Source organism: Schistocerca americana, chromosome 3, assembly GCF_021461395.2.
Source record: "Schistocerca americana isolate TAMUIC-IGC-003095 chromosome 3, iqSchAmer2.1, whole genome shotgun sequence".
Classification (NCBI taxonomy): Eukaryota; Metazoa; Arthropoda; class Insecta; order Orthoptera; family Acrididae; genus Schistocerca; species Schistocerca americana.
This window is the reverse complement of record NC_060121.1, coordinates 702,879,899-702,900,508: the sequence shown is the minus strand read 5'-3', so window position 1 is coordinate 702,900,508 and position 20,610 is coordinate 702,879,899.

Here is a 20,610-nt window from a genome sequence, read left to right as displayed (position 1 = left end):
GTCTCCGCTATATCCTTTCTTTCAGGGGTGCTAGTTCTGCAAGGTTCGCAGGAGAGCTTCTGTAAAGTTTGGAAGATAGGAGGCGAGATACTGGCAGAAGTAAAGCTGTGAGTACCGGGCGTGAGCCATGCTTTGGTAGCTCAGATAGTAGAGCACTTGCCTGCGAAAGGCAAAGATCCTGAGTTCGAATCTCGGTTGTGCACATAGTTTTAATCTGCCAGGAAGTTTCATATCAGTGCACACTCCACTGCAGAGTGAAAATCTCATTCTGGAAACATCCCCCAGGCTGTGGCTAAGCCATGTCTCCGCTATATCCTTTCTTTCAGGAGTGCTAGTTCTCCAAGGTTTGCAGGAGAGCTTCTGTAAAGTTTGGAAGGTAGGAGACGAGATACTGGCAGAAGTAAAGCTGTGAGTACCGGGCGTGAGTCGTGCTTTGGTAGCTCAGATGGTTGAGCACTTGCCCGTGAAATGCAAAGGTCCCGAGTTCGAGTCTCGGCCGGGCACACAGTTTTAATCTGCCAGGAAGTTTCATATCAGCGCACACTCTGCTGCAGAGTGAAAATCGTATTCTGGAAACATCCCCCAGGCTGTGGCTAAGCCAGGTCTCCGCTATATCCTTTCTTTCAGGAGTGCTAGTTCTGCAAGGTTTGCAGGAGAGCTTCTGTAAAGTTTGGAAGGTAGGAGACGAGATACTGGCAGAAGTAAAGCTGTGAGTTCCGGGTGTGAGTCGTGCTTTGGTAAATCAGATGGTAGAGCACTTGCCCGTGAAAGGCAAAAGTCCCGAGTTCGAGTCTCGGTCGGGCACACAGTTTTAATCTACCAGGAAGTTTCATATCAGCGCACACTCCGCTGCAGAGTGAAAATCTCATTCTGGAAACATCCCCCAGGCTGTGGCTAAGCCATGTCTCCACTATATCCTTTTTTTCAGGAATGCTAGTTCTGCAAGGTTTGCAGGAGAGCTTCTGTAAAGTTTGGAAGGTAGGAGACGAGATACTGGCAGAAGTAAAGCTGTGAGTTCCAAACGTGAGTCGTGCTTTGGTAAATCAGATGGTAGAGCACTTGCCCGCGAATGGCAAAAGTCTCGAGTTCGAGTTGCGGTCGGGCACACAGTTTTAATCTGCCAGGAAGTTTCAAATCAGCGCACACTCCACTGCAGAGTGAAAATCTCATTCTGGAAACATCCCCCAGGCTGTGGCTAAGCCATGTCTCCACTATATCCTTTTTTTCAGGAATGCTAGTTCTGCAAGGTTTGCAGGAGAGCTTCTGTAAAGTTTGGAAGGTAGGAGACGAGATACTGGCAGAAGTAAAGCTGTGAGTTCCGGGCGTGAGTCGTGCTTTGGAAAAACAGATGGTAGAGCACTTGCCCGCGAATGGCAAAGGTCTCGAGTTCGAGTTGCGGTCGGGCACACAGTTTTAATCTGCCAGGAAGTTTCAAATCAGCGCACACTCCACTGCAGAGTGAAAATCTCATTCTGGAAACATCCCCCAGGCTGTGGCTAAGCCATGTCTCCACTATATCCTTTTTTTCAGGAATGCTAGTTCTGCAAGGTTTGCAGGAGAGCTTCTGTAAAGTTTGGAAGGTAGGAGACGAGATACTGGCAGAAGTAAAGCTGTGAGTTCCGGGCGTAAGTCGTGCTTTGGTAAATCAGATGGTAGAGCACTTGCCCGCGAATGGCAAAGGTCTCGAGTTCGAGTTGCGGTCGGGCACACAGTTTTAATCTGCCAGGAAGTTTCAAATCAGCGCACACTCCACTGCAGAGTGAAAATCTCATTCTGGAAACATCCCCCAGGCTGTGGCTAAGCCATGTCTCCAGTATATCCTTTTTTTCAGGAATGCTAGTTCTGCAAGGTTTGCAGGAGAGCTTCTGTAAAGTTTGGAATGTAGGAGACGAGATACTGGCAGAAGTAAAGCTGTGAGTTCTGGGCGTGAGTCGTGCTTTGGTAAATCAGATGGTAGAGCACTTGCCCGTGAAAGGCAAAGGTCCCGAGTTCGAGTCTCGGTCGGGCACACAGTTTTAATCTACCAGGAAGTTTCATATCAGCGCACACTCCGCTGCAGAGTGAAAATCTCATTCTGGAAACATCTCCCAGGCTGTGGCTAAGCCATGTCTCCGCTATATCTGCAAGGTTCGCAGGAGAGCTTCTGTGAAGTTTGTAAGGTAGGAGGCGAGATACTGGCAGAAGTAAAGCTGTGAGTTCCGGGCGTGAGTCATGCTTCGGTAGCTCAGATGGTAGAGCACTTGCCCGCGAAAGGCAAAGGTCCCGAGTTCGAGTCTCGGTCGGGCACACAGTTTTAATCTACCAGGAAGTTTCATATCAGCGCACACTCTGCTGCAGAGTGAATATCTCATTCTGGAAACATCCCCCAGGCTGTGGCTAAGCCATTTCTCCACTATATCCTTTTTTTCAGGAATGCTAGTTCTGCAAGGTTTGCAGGAGAGCTTCTGTAAAGTTTGTAAGGTAGGAGACGAGATACTGGCAGAAGTATAGCTGTGAGTACCGTGTGTGTGTCGTGCTTCGGTAGCTCAGATGGTAGAGCACTTGCCCGTGAAAGGCAAAGGTCTCGAGTTCGAGTCTCGGTCGGGCACACAGTTTTAATCTGCCAGGAAGTTTCATATCAGCGCACACTCCGCTGCAGAGTGAAAATCTCATTCTATCGTCATACTATTTATAACAACTCTGCAGCACCACACAGTACTCCAACAGCAGATGCTGTTCTCGAATATGGGATTGGTTACTTGCTGTTTCAAAACAGTTGGAAATCACAATCATGAATAGGAAGCAGCAGTGAATGGTTATGATGGGTGATCACATTACATTAATACTTGTTCCATATATCATATATACAAGATTTTGTAATGATGTGGAGCATTTCAGTTTAAGATAAGTTTTAATTACACAATTTTGTTTTTACTACCTCATATTTTAAAGGTCATCTATTGAGTAGAAGGAGTTGTCATTCAGAAATTTTTTAAATTTATTTTTAAATATTAGTTGGCTAACTGTCAGACTTTTAATGCTACTTGGCAAATGACCAAAGATTTTTGTGGTTGCATAATTCACCCCTTTCTGTGCCAAAGTCAGATTTAACACAGAATAGTGAAGATCATCATTTATTTTCTATTATTTTAGAACTAGGGTGGGTTATAATAACAAATTTCATAAGTAGCTATATGTATTGTAAAGGCACTGCTAATCTCAGACATTATGCATATATTTCTGGCCTTTTTAATAACTTCTCTTGACATAGTGCAATAGTTTTTATAATGTTTGACTATTTCTGTATCACTACTCCTATCTGTAAGATACATGTCCCTTTTCTGTTTAAAAGATATTTTTATCTCTTTGTCAAAAACTGGAAGCTCCATGTAGGAATGTCAACAATGTACGAAAAGACAGATTGCTACTTACCATAAAGAAGACACGTCAAGTTGCAGACAGCACAATTAAAAGACACTCACATGTAGCTCACAGCCTAAGTCAGTAACAGATACACACTCTCGCACCTGTTCACACACACACACACACACACACACACACACACGCACGCACGCACGCACGCACACACACACACACACACACACACACACACACACACACACACACAAGCAAGCAAGCACACCTCACACACACACGACTGCCAATTCCAGCATTCCCTATTATTTTTAATTGTTAAATTGTTAACTCAATGCACTGTTTTGGAGGACTGTTTTGCATTACTGTATGGAGCTATGTCATATACTGTAACTAGCTGGGCACTATGATCAGACAGACTGTTCTTAATATGAAAAGTTTTTACTTGATTACATTTTTCTTAGTGTATGAAAACGTTATCTATCAGTGTACCACTTTCCTGTACAATCCAAGTAGGATAATCAATATCTGATTTCAAACTGAAAGGAAGAAGTAGTACTTCAAGGTTATCAGATGCTTTCAGAAAATCTACATTGAAATCCCCACAAGCAATAATTCCCTTCCCTCTGTGTCTGACAGATTGCACAACAAAGAATCCAAGATTTTCAAAAATAGCTGCAAACTTTCTAATGGGGAACTATATACAGCTACAATTACAAAAGTACCATCATTTAGTTTAAGCTCACTTGCATGTTTCTATATGTTGCTCTACACAAAATTTTTTAATTTCTAAATTTTTCACACTGTGCACCTATGGCATAAAGTGCCATACCTTTTGACTCGATCATCTTTGATTTATCTTCGTCTTTGTTCTCTTGGCACTCTACATTTGTACTGCCATGTAGTATTCACTTACTTCTGTGTTAAGTAAATGCATATTTGACATCTAAAGTGTGTTATTACCATCCTACGACACATAATAGCCACAGTGGTTACCCTGACATCATTGACATGTGTTTGTGAATTGTTTTGTGTTTCTTTTCACCATTAAAAAACTTCATGTGCAGTCCCACACTATCTTCGGAACAATGGATCTACCAGGGTCTTTCTGTACTAGTGTCTCGCACCGTATTAACTGTGCTTGCATATTTACAAGTGAACCTAATGTTTGTTTGGTTAAAACTGAACAATTACCTATGCCTAGTCAGGCCGGCAGCCACTTAATCTTAACCAGCTCATCATGGCCACCGTCAAGTGCAACTATGCAGCAATGGCTGCTACTCAGACAGTGCATGCCGCTTAGTGACATTGTGAATGACAATCCAGTGAAGGATGTTGTGGTTCAGCCCTCAGCTATGCAGTCTCCTTCGGTTTGGTTTGATGTGCCGATGAAGTTCAAGAACTGAAATTCGAACATACCAATGGCCGAGGACACACATTATTATATGCCTAACGTAGCAACACATATCCCCTCCCCCCACACACTTGCCATCTCAGAGATGCCAGTCACTTCAACCATGCTGGTTTCCATGACCATCGCTCTGTGGTTGCACCACGATCACCTTCTGCCCACTTTTGTAATGGCAGTGGCCATTCCACTCACACCGGTTACTGGATCAGCCCCCCCTGTGACTGCACAGTGACTGCCTTCCACCCACTGTTGCAACTGCACTGGCCCCTTCACCCATGCCACCTTTGCCATTGGGACTGCAGTTGGGACACATTGTGCCATCGGTTGCACCTGCTCACCTCACAATGTGTGCTGCTTGCAGCTACCTTCCCACACAGACCTCGGGCGATGCACCATCCACTGCTACTGCACTCCTGGTTTGGGATGCTTCCTACCCCACTGATCTCCACCTACCAGTGCTGCATCAACATGTGTTACCTGTCAGGTTTTCTAAGCTGCCTGCTTTGCAAAAACACATCCCTAAGACTTGGTCTGCATTGGTGGATCACCTACTGGATATCCAAGGGATTTCGGACGATGACGCGTGTTTAATCTACCTGGTGAGCCACGTCCATGCTCATCTGGACCTCATCAGTGATTTATTCCTCTCACCACCCACCTTGCGCAAGTATTTAATGGTGAAATCATTGCTCATTGAATGCCTTACTTGCCCACCAGTGGAGGCAATCCCCCACATTATTCATGATGAGCACCTTGACCACCACAAGCCTTCGCAGCATTGACGGTGCACTCATGCATTAATTGATGATCAAGCACTATCGGACATCATACTCTGGACTTTGTGGATGGTCAAACTACCATCAGACCTACAACTTCACATATTATCTCAAGTCTCCTACCTTCTCAAGTTTCACCTATGCATGGGCGACCACTAACATTCGTCACCGATATCGCCTGTCACAGATGACATCCCCATTACCATCAGTTGGCACACCTGCACCTTCAGTTCTGTGCTCTACCAGCAGATGCTGGAGTGCTCACCTCAGCACCTCAGTGGCCTGTTAGGAGCTGACACCTAGCGGCCTAAAGGAGGTACTGCCTACAGCCTCCCGACAGAGCCCGACCCTGCCTGACCAGCAGCCTCAGCGGTCTCAACTAACGATGCAGTCAGCTGTGTTCTTCTCCATCTCCACAATGCCTCACCTCCAAGCTTATCCACTATGCTGGTACCATGCCACTTATGGGGATACCACTCACAATTGCTGCGCCCCTTGCACGTATCCAAATGAGTGATTCCGGCAGGCACGTTTAGGTGCCACGTCCCACCTCAATCCTTCATGTTGCCTACTGTTCCATGCCACACCACTTGCTCCAGTGGTGCAATGCCTCTACATCATGGACTTGTCATCTGGCACTCGCTTTCTCGTCGACACTGGTGCCAAAGTCAGTGTTATCCTGCAGGCAACATGCTTTCTCCAGCTAACCTCACTTTGATCGCTGCAAATCACTCTCCTATCATGGTCCTTGGCTCCATCAAGATGTTGCTTTGCCTGTCACCAATCACCACCTTCCCTTGGACTTTACACATCGCCAATGGGGATGAACCTGTGATTGGGTTGGACTTCCTACATCATTACCAATTTTAGCCAGACCTGCAGGCCGCCATACTCCACCACATGTCTGGTTCTACCATTCCATGCTTGAACAAGTTCAGCATGACTCCACTCTCTGCCTCCTTGGCTATGCTTTCCATATGTGCAACTCTGCTTGAGCATATTACTGCACGACTCTCTGATTTATCAGACGTGTGTTCACAAATCGAAAAGCTTCACGCAGATAATGAGGCATTAATCACTCACATTGTCTGCACCTCTGTTGAATTATCAAAAGCACAGAGTATGATTCATAGCCCGTCTACAGAGCTGCAATGTACGAAACCAACACTCACATCTCCTGTGCCTTCACACTACATCATTCCTGTGTCAATTTTCCCTCTGCCTGCTGCCATGTCTGCGTCGTCACAGGTGTTTCTCCAGGACACTCATGTTCTCTCTTCAAGGGATTCCTCGCATTGCATGGTTGTTGTGCCACGCCCTCTGTCATTGTTTGCTGTTGATGCCCCACCCAGGCCATTATAGTGGGGTAAGTTCAGTGAACCGTCATCGCACTGGCCCCCTCTCTCCTTCCCTCTCCCACCCCCCCCACCACCACCCTGCATGCTTCCCTTTGTGGGTATTGGCCATCAGCATTGGCCCTTGTCAAAGAATCCACACAACAGATGGCAGACCTGTACATTATAAAGCTAGGCATCTTAACACAACAAAACTTCTGAGCTCGAAAGAAATCGTTCAGGATTTATTGGCCTCTGGTTTGCTCCGACCATCGGACAGCAACTGGTCTTCACCTGTTCAAATTGTTCCTAACAAGGACAGATCCTTACACATGTGTGGGGACTACAGGTCCCTTAAGGCTTGGAAAATTATTGATAACTATTCCATTTCTCATAGCCAGGATTTCATGCAATTACTGCATGGCTTGTAGTTCTTCTTTGTCTTAGATTGTACAAAGGCGTGTCACCAAATTCCTATGCACCCACCAGATATTCCAAAGACAGCCATCGTCACACCCTTCAGTCTATTTGAATACTGTTACATGCCTTACAGCTTGAAAAATGTTGCCCAGATGTGGTAAAGGTTGTTTGATTCCATTTTGTTACTTCTGCCTTTTGCTTTTGCTTATTTGGATGACATTCTGATATTTTCCTCCTCTGCTGAGGAGCACCAGTTTCACCTTGATGCAATTCATTCACCTCTCATGGAAAATGGTGTGGTGATCAACCATGATAAATATCAACTCTGTTCTAAGTCAGTTACATTCTTAGGCAGTACTGTCTCGGCCAACGGCCTTCGGCCAATGCATTCTCATATTGAAACCATTCTCGTACTACCTCTTCCTGAAGATTATGCTCAACTCCATCATTTTCTCGCTAAGGTAAACATTTATTGATGCCATATCCCTCACGTTGCCTCCATTCAATTGGCCCTTGCTGACGCCCTCACCGGTAAAAATACCACACGGAAATGAAAGTTAGACTGGACCAAACCCATGCTCAATGCACTTGATGATATCAAACCTGCAATCACGAAAGCCATCACTCTCACCCCCTCCAGTCCTGAGGCCCTTGTTTCTATTACAACTGACACAAGCAAGTCAGCTGTGGGTGCCGTTTTACAACAGCACACCGCTGACTCCTCCCAACTACTCGTATTCTTTTCATAAAAATATAAACAAGAGTCAGTGTAAGTCATCAGCTTTCAACCGCAAACTTCACATGGTTTATGAGGCAACCAAACACTTCTGGAGCAACCTTGAGAAGCACCCTTTCACCATCTACTTGGATCACAAGTTGCTTGTGGCCACAATATGCAAACTGGTGAAGGACGTACTGCAGTGGCGTTTCTGGACATGGACTATATTTGCCAACATTCCTCGGATGCTTGCTAGACCTGTGGTGAGGAAAATATTGTAGCTGACTATCAATCTCATATCTTGGTGCTAACTGCACCCCTGAACTTAGATAATCTCATCCGACTCCAGACTCAAGACATCGATACACAGCGATAATTATTGGACAACGAGACTTTGCTCACTATTTAACCTCTTCTCCCACACGGATCAATGACCCCAGTCTTTTGAGACATTTCTACGGGCTCCTCCCATCCCTTGGTAGCGTTCACTCTTCAGCACAGGATCTTTGATGCCTTACACAACTTGGCCCACCCCGAAATGCGGGCAATGACTAGTCACAGAACACTTCGTCTGGGCCAGCATGCATCTTGATTGATGTACATGGTAAAGTTGGCAGACCTGTGCAGACTCCTTTAGGCAAGTTTGACATCCCAAGGGGTCACCTTCGGCATGTCCACATTTACGTGCAGACCACTCCCCTTTTCTGAGGGGTACAAATACGTATTATCTATGATCAAATATATATTATCTATGATTGACTGTGTAACCCATTGGGTCAAGGTGGTCCGTATCACTGATGTAATAGCAGAGTCCATATCATGGGCTTTCTTATCTGTATGGGTCATGATGTTTGGCTGCCCTCTTTCACTCACTACTGATCAAGGATGACAATTCGAGTCCACACTCTTTGCTTGATTGTGTGAGCTGTGTGGTGTCGCAAAATTCCACACTACAACCTATCACCTGCAGGCAAATGGCCTGGTTGAATGATGGCACTGAACTCTAAAAGCTGCACTTAAGTGCCATAGTGGGTTATGTTCCAAGGCCCTCCCTTGGGTCTTACATGGCATCCATTCCACAATTAAGGAGGACCTGAAGGCACTGCTGGCAGAGATCCTGTACGAAGAACCCCTACTCCTGCCAGCAGAATTTGTGGAGGACACACCGCTGGCTGAAGCCATTGACCTCCCGGCCATTGTTGAATGGGTGCGTGCACATGTCACTCACCTATGACCCGCCCCACCTCGCCCTCATACAATGCCACTGGTGTTTGTCCAAAGGGTCCTGGCATCATGTGAATTCATTATGCTGTGTGATGACTCCATGTGTTTGGCATTGCAACTGCCTTATTCTGGCCCACACTGTGTCTTACGTCATGGAGTGAATACTTTCATAACACATCTCAATGGTTGTCCTCTGTTAACTGCTTAAAACCGGTGTGGTTCCTATCTGAACAGCATTCCGATGCTTCCAATCTGCCTGCCATCACCACCATGCTTGCTGACGCTGCCAGCGTGACCTTGAGCAATGTTCAGCCACCTATGCAGCAGGAGTCCAACGCATGTGATTCTGTCGGCATGGCTTCTGATGCACGCATTTCTTGTGCTGGATGTTGCATTCGACCTCCACACTGGCAAAAAGATATTGTGTTTGAGTGAGAAAGCTTCCCTCTGCTGTGCTCTGCACTGCTGGGGGGGAGGGGGGGCTCTGTGGTGTCTCTGGCATAAGGTGCCATATCTTTGGACTTGATCGTCTTTGATTTATCTTAGTCTTTGCTCTCTCGACGTGCTACGTTTGTACTGCCCTGTTGTATTCGCTTACTTCTGTGCTAAATAAATGTATATTCGATGTCTAAAGTGTGTTACTACTGCCTTATGACATGTAATAGCCACAAACATATTTAGCGACTCCTCCTCTCCCCATAATATCTCTACTTACATGTACTGAAAGCTTATACCCATCTACATTTACCTTTTCGAAATCTGTGACTATATGATGTTCAGAAAGGCATAGTACATTTGTTCCACCCTCAGTTTCTAAATCTTCTAAACAAACAAGAAGCTCATACACTTTCCTTTTTTAATCCCCTGGTATGCTGTTGGAATGTACTGAGAATCACAAATGAGTGATGGCAAAGTCACCTCAAATACTATCTTCTCCTGTGGATAATATCTCCTCTCTTCACAATATAGGATATTTCACTCATTGATTTGACTATGAGAGGTGAGTCAGTCATACTTGGGAAGCATGAACCAAGGAGAATTTAATTAAGATACTCCACTCCCTTTACCAACAAAGAAGAAAGGAAAGAAAGTTTGAGTTTATCACAATATCAGCAAGAAGACCATTGCAGACAAAACATAAGCTAATATTTGAAAAGGATGGAAAATGACACAGGCGCTATTTTTTCAAAGAAACCATTCAGATATCTACCACAATCAGTTGAGGGAAGCCATGGTAAATCAAAATATGGATGTTCAGATAAGGATTCTAAGTTCAGTCCTCCTGAAAATGCGTCCACCTCACTCTAACCTTTCCAATAAGTTTGATATGTTGTCTCCATACTCCACCTGCTGTAAAGCCAGCAGTTTTTCTTGTTAAAAACGTGTGTGTGTGTGTGTGAAAAGTTAAAGAACAAACTCTGAATAAGCAGAAAGGAACTCAAGTATTTGAAAACAGTTATATGTTTACTAACAAATGAACTCCAGCAGCAAGAATTAGTCAAGAAGGAAATGTGTAAAAACTACAGATTCGAGTCTTCCAACGTAAAGTATGATTCACAACACAGTGTGCATACCACAACAAAGAATGTCATTTTAAAAGCAAAGCAATCTAAGAGTGAAACAATGAAAATGCAAAACTTTGCTCCTGAGAATCAGTTTATGAGTAGGAGACCCAAAATATTTGTTGCCTCTGATAGCCATAGCAGAGACTGTGCAAAAAACATTTTTAATTTAGCTTCAAATAAATATGACATTTAAGAGAAAGTGATACCAGGTGCCCCCACTAATGTAATATTACAAAAATGCAGTGACCTTCATAAGCTGACAAATGAGGATTTTTGCAGCTATTTGGGCAGGAGCTAATGATGTAGCAAAGAATGAAGCCAACAGCCAACTTGGCAGTTCATTCATTACAAAAAGCCTTGTCAGCATTATAAAATACAAAGATGATTGTAGCTGGAGTACCACATAGGCATGACCTGCCTGAATGGTTGTGTGTAAACCAAGAAATTCAACCCACATTCAAAAAAAATAGTGAAAATCTTCCATAACACGTTATTAATGCTCCTAGTAACAAGGAGCTATATACAGAACATGGACAGCACCTAAATGCAACTGGTAAAGAACTAATGGTTACAAGAATTCATAAATCAGTGGAAACAAACAGGGAAATGTACAAAACAGCAATAGAGCTTAAATGGAAGGATACTGCAGTCTCAGATAAAGAATCAGTGATAATGGTTACTGACACAACTCCTGCACAGATAACAACAGAATCCTTAAAAGTGAATACTGTATCTGTGGAAAGCACAAGTACTCAATAAATGAACATACCCGAGAGATCAGTGCAAAAGTTAGAAGAAGCAGCAAATGATGTGGCAAGAAAGAAGACACTATATAAGAAGACAGATATACTTGTAGAAAGAAGAGTAGCAACAGTTGAGTCTCTGTCATTACCAGAAACAGCAGCAGCAGCACAACAACAACAAGCAACAGATGCATCATCATTATCAACTGCAGATCAACAATAACCACCCGTAGTACCAGAGAATCTGTCAGCTTTAGCAGCAGCAGCAGACATACCACAATAATCAACAATGGAATCCAGTCCAGTAGAAACAATTAGTAGAGTTTCAATCAGAAGAACAGTGATAGACCCCTCACACTTGAAGGATTTTTTTCTACCAAGTGGCCTGAAGGGACACTGAGGTGAGTTGTGCACCAAATCTAGGGGTCTTGACTTTGCTGTTTCAATATGTACAAGGACTAGGCAACAAAATATGTGAGCTGGAAGTAGTATTAAGCTGTAATCTTAAGGAGGTTTCTTTGCCATGTATCAATGATCTCTGGCTTCAGGACATTCAAATTCGTGCCTCAAATATACCGGACTTTGGCTTAATAAGTAGCTTTTGCAGGGAAACTTACAAATGTGGAATGGTATGTATGTATGTTAGAAGTAATGTTAAATCTAAAGAGGCAAATCTTAGCAAGGTGAAGTGTGCAGAAAAAGATTTTGAATGTTGTATTTGTGAACCCACAGACTGTCAAACAATAGGTACCCATCAGGTGACTTTACCCAAGTCTTATATTATATAGATAATCTTTTAAGGGGCTCCAGAACGCCCTGTACTTGCAATGTTAAAATAACGCTTATAAATTATATCTTTCCTCACAAAGTATTTGAGGTAGGAAGTTGAACTTTTTACAGATTATTTATTGGAATATGGGCTACAACTTAACACAGGGATTTTACAAAATTTTAGTTCAGTTATTAAAGATGATTTTTTTTCAATTGTAATGAAAATTCACAACATTTTTTTGCAATTTTTTATTTATATATTCAAAAATATACAGTTTTTTGGAAAAAGGCTGTTTCAAATTATGCAGAAGGTACTGTGTAACATTTACTGAAAGTTTGAAACAAATATGTTTGGAAGATCCTTAGAAAACATGTAATTAGTATGAGAAAATAAAAGTTTTGGGAATCGAGCGACAAAGATTGGATTAACTTTTTAGTGCATTCCAGGTCCATAGGATGGAGTATCTTCATCCTCTGCAAACTCCTCCTCCAGCTTCCTCTTGTTCCTCCTCCTGTTTACTCTTGCTTGTATTTCTAGACTCTTTACAGCCCTGTCTGCAGCCCGAAGGCATTCCTTGTCTAAAGCAAGCATCGCTCGTACCATGTTAGAACCTATTTTCATTCCCATATTTCTAAATACCTTGCACCTTACAATGTTGCCATCATTGAAAGTCGCAACAGCATCATACACACCAAAGTGAAGTGTTTCTATTCCAACAAATACAGTCTTGGGGATTCTCGACCATATAACACTATTTACACTTTCATTGGGGTTTTGAGTTTTTCCGTGAATACACTTTTTCAACAGTTCAGGTGCTGATAAGTCTCTGAAAATAGGTTTTATCACCTCCATTATTGCATGAGGCAGACTATGCTTATGAGTGTACACTTTACCAGTTAGTAATCCTTTGTTATATTTACACCAACTGTCTTCTTCTTTGGGACACAAGCTATGTTGGGGATTTTCATCGGTTGAAGAAGTATGAAAAAAAAGAGCCCAAACAGACTTCTTCATTTCGTCGACACTTTGTGTATTTTGCCTAATAGCCATTCCATGATAGTTCTGTATTTTGTCAATTACACTGTCAGTTAACCTTCCCTTCCCATCCAACCCTTTACCATCACTGAGTTTTTGTTTTTGTACGAAGCTTTCAGTCGCCAAAGTCTTGTTCCCATTCGCTTCTGTACATGTCCAATACACTCAAATTTCTGCACTACAACATCATCACTATAGGGCTTCAGTCCTTGAACATGATTGAAACTTTTAGAATCACCGTCACCAAGGTAATTAACATATCGCACTTTATCACACGCCTCAGAACGCTGGAATATACTGGCAACACCAGCCACTTCCATTCCTCCACCACTGCCACTATAGTTAGCTTTGCAATTGTTTTCATGTGTACCTTTATATTTTTGTGGACATCTACAATACTTTGATATTACTGCTACATCTAAAACTTTCCCTGTATACATACTGGTGGCAGATACTACACCATGAAGAGATGTGTGTCCCCGTTTATGCCAGGTACCATTGAACGCTGCAGTCAAATCTCTGTTACCATTATTTTCCATTACTGCCTCTTCCACAGCGTTCTTCATGGATTCTATACAGACATCGTCTACTTTAGACCCTATTAATTTATTATAGGTCGTAAACTTGGTTGGGGGATTTGGAAGATTCATGATGCCACAGAAAATTGCACCTGCAGTAGCACCCTTACCAACTGAACGCAAGGAATAAACAAATCTAATGTTGTGTTCGTAGATTTTGCTACCATTTTCTACAGTTGCAGTTACTGCAACACTGTTCCAAAAGGTGGTCATGTATGAACACTTATCACATTTCAGTTGTATTTCACTAGCAAGTCCTACGTGCTTTATTATGGAGAGTTCCAGACCAACTTCACTACAATGAATACATCTTACACAGTTTGAAAAAATTGCTTTGAGAACCGACATATTAAATATTTCATTCACATCCGATTCGCCCATAAAACATTCATAGTTTTCACTCATTGAACCAAGCTTCTTCTGTGAAGTATTTTCTTTCCCACTTTGACTGCTATGGCCAGGTGTACTTGAGAGGTTAGGTTCACTCACTTGGTTATCGTCTTTATTGTTTACAGTAATAACACATAACTTTGGCTTTCCAACATTTCTCCTTTTCTTAAAAGCCTTCAGAGGATTTCTAATAACTTTACTTTTACTCATTATTATACTTCAACAAAACAGAGACTCAAGAAACAGAATTAATTACGAATATTTTCGAGATAACGACAGAGTAAATAAACATGAAACAATCGACAATCACACCAGCGATATATATTGAACCATCACAGGTTAGCCACAACACATACTTTATCTCACATCACTAAAATGTACCTGATGAATATGGACGTTAATAATTACACCATTTGACAGCAGTTTAACAGCGCCACAGTGGGTCACGCCCATGTAGAACACATTTCAAAAAAAATTTAAAAATAGTTGTAGTCTTCGTAATTGAATAAATTATATATCTATTAAAAGGTAATAGTCTGCAGATTCAGAAAACGCAAAAAAGTAAAAATTAAACTTTTCATGATTTTGAGCCTTTCCGGGGCCCCTTAAATGAATTGAGAGGCACATCAAAATGCACAATAGTTCTTGATGACTTTGACATTAATTTTAACAAAAGTAATAAGAACAAGGTACAATTATTATACCTATTTAACTCATACAACATGCAACCTACAGTGCAGGAAATTACCAGATATGGGGATGGGTCTGAAACAACACTTGATCAGATATTTACCAACAAAAAAAGCTATGAGTAGAATATTGAAGTAATGGATACAGGCTTTTCTCACCACATGGCTTTAAAGTGATGACAAGGAATGACAACAATAAGAAATCCACAGTCACTGAAAAATATGTACAAAGAAGATTTATTAGTGCAACAACATAAGGGTTTTTAATAATATGCTAAAAAGGGTGCAGTGGGGCATAGAACAAACTGATGATGTAGAAAAAAAATATGACAGTTTTCTTGCTGATTATAGATATTGCTATGATGTCACATTCCCATTAAAGAGAATTAAAATCAGTGAGAAGACAAACACATGAGTAACATGGATTAAAAAATCAGCAATCGACCTTAGAAACCTAAGCAAACATGCTAAAACAATTACAACAACACCATGCTATATAAAATATAGAAAGGTCTACAGAAAAGTTTTACAGGCAGCAAAAAGACTAAGCAATGATTCGTACATTAACAAGGGAAGCAATAAATCAAAATAGATTTGGAAGGTTATAAACAATAGCATAGGAAAATGTAAATTGAAGGCCCATAATTTCAAAATTAAATGTACCAGTAAAGTGATAGAAGATGCTCAACAGATAACCAATATATTCAATGAATATTATGTGAGCATAGCACCAAAATGCATTAAAAGTCTGTGAAATTCAAACAACAAAAACATAAAAGTAGTGACTTGTGAAAAGATTATGTTTCTGTACCCAGTAACAGAATGTGAAGTTAGAAACACTACTAATAAAATAAAAAATAAAATGTCTTGTGGTACTGACTGAATTCCAGACAAGGTAATCAAACATTGTTCTACCAGTATAGATAATCACCTAACTAACATTATTAATACTTCTTTCAGGGCAGGGGTGTTCCCATCAAAATAAAAACTAAAACTCTCCATATTAAAGTCACTTAATAACAAGAATAGTACAGCTGACATAACAGGGTTTTCTAAAGTAATTGAAAGTGTAATGTATGAAAGGATAGATGACTCCTTGAATAAAAATAAAATACTGACTAATGGTCAAAATGTGTTTTGAAATAACAGATCCACAGAAATGGCAGTCTTCCAATTAATGAAAATGGTCCTAAACGCCTTTGACAAGAATGTATGCTGTGGGATATTCTAAGATTTATCTAAAGCATTTAATCTAATCAGACATGACTTATTGCTTATGAAACTAGAATTTTATGGGATCTGGGGAGTTTCCTTCAAATGGTTTAAGTCTTAACTGTCTGATAGACAACAGGAAGTACAAATATGTCATGAAGGCAAAGATTATCTTTCAGAATTGTAAAAAACTAGCTGTGGAGTACCCCAGGGTTCTGTGTTATGCCCTCTGTTGTTCTATTGTATATAAACAATTTTTCAAACCATCTGAGAGTTGCAGGAATGGTGATGTTCTCTGATGATACTAGCATTTTCATAAAAGGATGCACACAGGATAATCTACAGCAGAGTGTCTCTAGGACAACAAATGAGACAGGAAGGTGGTTTAGTGATAATGCTTTAATCATAAATAAGGATAAAATTATATTGATGAATTTCAGTAATATTAAAATTAAAGCTAGAAGAAGAGTGAAAGCTGAGTTAGGGAATTATGTTATTGCACAAGCTCCATACACAAGATTTCTAGATATATGGGTGAATGAGCACTTGACATGGGAAAATCTTGTAGAAGTTTTGAGTAAAAAACTAAGTAAATGCTGCTGTGTGCTAAGAATGCTTCAGCACTGTTGCAACACTGAATCATTGCTGTGTGCCTATTATTCTTATATGAACAGTTTGCTTAGATATGGTGTGATCTTCTGGGAAAATACAGGTATGGCAAAACAAGCTTTCAAAATTCAAAAAGGGCTATTAGAGTAATGAAAGGGTTCCCCGTAGAGTGTCATGCAGGGAAATATCTAATGAATGAAAAATAATGACTCTTCCTAGCTTATGCATCTATGAATGTGTCTGCTTTTTGAAAACTCACGTTTTCAACATTACATAATCGGGCTCATAACCATGGGACAAGGAACAGAGATAATTTTCACAGAAACACCCATGAAGGAGAGCTCTACCACGAAAGTGTAAACTACCCACTCAAAATACTTTTTAGTGCATTGCCTGCTACAATAAAAAAATTAAAGACTTTCATTAAACAATTTTTCTAACACTGAAGAATCTCTGAATATGGAAAAGTAGTATTGTTTATATATACTGATATAAATTATTTGTATTTACTATCCAAGTTTTTGGAACAAATTAAATATAAGAAATTATATTGTAATTGACTACTTCCATACAATGTATGTTGTTAATGGATGAATAAAGAGATTGATTGATTGATTGTAAGTGGGGAGTTAGCACATAATTCCATCTACATATTATAACAACATTATTATGAAAGGGATTGATCAATACATGGTATGTAGAGGAGATGAGCTGCACACTACTATGCATTTAATCTGTACCCCAAAAGGCCTTCTTTGAAAATGGAAAGTACATGTACATTCACACAAACACAGCTCACACACACGTGAGAACTCAGTGTGTGAGAGGTGTGCTTGTGTGTGTGTGTGTGTGTGTGTGTGTGTGTGTGTGTGTGTGTGTGTGTGTGTGTTTGTTTTCTGTTTCAGGAGGAGATCTTTTGGACAAGAGCTTAAATGTATATCAGTTTTTTTGTTGTGCCATTCTGTAACTCAGAATCTCCTTGATACGGTGTTATTTAATTCTGGACTTTCCAGTATTTGATTTTTTGTGTCAAATCCATGTTATTGACTTTAGTCCCTGCCTTCTTTTCCCCATTACCAAATTTGGTCCTGTTCTATGCCTTCTTCCTACAAGCCTCTCTCCAGGTCTGTATCTGGGTCAATTTTAATTTCACAAGTGGTTTCTGCTATTATTCCATTATTTTGTTAATTCCTGTGCTCATTCCTCCTTGAACCAAAATTTCATTTGTGTTGCTGTTATTGTTCTCCTGGAATCTATTATTATTATCATATCTATTATCATATCTATTATCCCTCCAATTTCTATTATGGTTGTGATTTTCCCTGTTATTACATCGCCTATTTTTCACTCTTCATGATTCTATTTTATTGATGGAATTCAAGAATGTTTCAGTCAAATAAATGAAGCTATGTAGGCAAGACTGGGTCAAGATGACAGCTGGGGTAGAATGACTAATCACTTAACCTAATTTCATGCTTCTGGGAAACATAATTTTACAAATGCTTGACATGGCAGGACACCATTGTGTGGTACTGTCATGTGCATGCCTTGGTGTGTTATATGTTTCAAGAGATTCAACAACATCTTGTGGAATTAGTGGTAAGATATTTGCTCAGTCTTTGTTATAGATGATGAAATCCACAGAGAGTATTTTGTATTATTTTATATTATTCTTGGTAATCTCATTCCAAAAATCAAACATTTTTATTACAGCTGAATGGAGGAAGTTCACTGGGGTGAGATAAGAAATTCATTATCTGTTGGCAATTGCTTATTTCAAAGCAGCTGCTGTTGAAAATGCAATTAATGAGTTTTAAATGATGTAAAATAAAATGTTATGATTATCTTTAGGTTAATGATAACAATTTCACTATGGGAAAATGACAGAAAATGCTTTTGTAATGGACCATGCGAATGCTGAGAATGCTCCTGCCCAGGCCACAGCACCTGCAAACCATCCTACAGAAACCTATAATTAATATGCCTCATTAACATAAGGTAGGGCATAACAAAGAACCAGGGCCTCTGATAAATGCTCCTTCCATGAAACTGAAACAATACCAATGCATTTTCCAATTTAAACCTGTTAAGAGTACTTATTAATAAAAAGTTAAATACAATTTACATCTTTCTTCACACAGTTAACACACTCAAAGCGTGGAACTGAGTAAATATTACATACATTTATCCTCATTGTTGAGAGCCCTACTGACATTGTCGGCTCTTACATTTGTATCACAATCAAATTGCATAAAACATTTCACAAAATTTTACAAATTTTCCCTTCCTCAAAAATTTGGTAAAATGTCAGGTACCTTGTTTTCTTAATCTGTTTTTAAAAATGTCTGTAGCTACATTCATACAACATTCATTCAGAAAATGGTAGTGTGCTTCACTATATTTTGAATTTCTTATAAAATTATCATATCTAGCAGTACAGAGTGCCTCTGAGTTGTCTTAATACACTCTAAGACTCACATCAGGCTTGCTTCTTAGATTTTTCAAAATATTAAATTTTCAAATAATCTCATTACATACCATGATCTACACAGTCACAAGACATCTAAAAAAAATTAAGAGATAAGTAATTTAAGTCCTTCCATATGTTAACTTCATACATTTTTGTTTGGCAGAAATATTTCAGCATTCGCAAAACCATACTTGAGAGTGAATGGCACTATAACAATTTTGAAATCCACTCAAATAATTTACACTGTAAGATAGATCTGGTCATGTTCCTGAGCTAATGTACATGAGAGCACATACCAAGTTCCTGTACTAAATATCATGACTCACTTCTTGTGCTGGTTCTGATTTCAAATTAACTTCTATTAGTGTACTGTACAACAATGTTCAGTCTTTTATTTCTTAGCTAGATATTCAATATAGCTTACTTGGCTAAGAGTCATTATATTATTTGCATAATTATAGTTAACATATATGCCAAGATAATTCTTTTCTTCACGTATGCCTTTTATTTGAAATTGCTTGGATAATGGATTCATTATTTCTTGTACTTTCCTTTTCTTTTTACCACAAATTAGCAAATCATAAAGAATCACAATTATACATATAACATAATTTGCTGTTACCAATACATAATGACAATAATCATATTTGCTTCTTCTACACCTAGATTTCTTAAAAACTCATCCAGACAATCATACCATGCTCTAGGATTTTCTCTCAAGCCATTTGATGCCTTAAATAACTTACAAACTCTGCCTGTTTCATCTCCATAACCCAGAGGTAGCTTTGCATAAATTTCTGAGGAACTTTACCATTTAGAAATGCAGTCTGTACATTTATTTGCTATACAAGTAAGCCCTTTTGAATGACAATAAATGTAATGAGCAGGCATCTTCTACACTACATTACTGAAAGAAATGGTACTGCCACAGACATTTAACAACAGTGTGCAGGCTGGAGCAGAACAATTATTACCAGTTGATATTGCTCACAAGCAATTGTACAGAAATAGGTTAAATTTCTTTTTATTTCTAGCCATTTGTAGAATGGAAGGACAGCACAGTTCCAAAGCAGTATGCTTTCTAATGTGTTACACATCATTAGAGTCAGAACAAATGCTGATGCAGTAACCAGACAGAGTGTCTACATGTACATCTGCCTCTATACTATACAAATCAACGTGAAGTGCATGGCAGAAGGCACTTTGGATTTTAATACTTATTAGTGATTCTTCCCTTTTCATTGTGTAACTTTGTAAGTACTCCCCCCCCCCCCTCTCCAACCCATTCAGGGTCAATTTTTCCGGTAGAT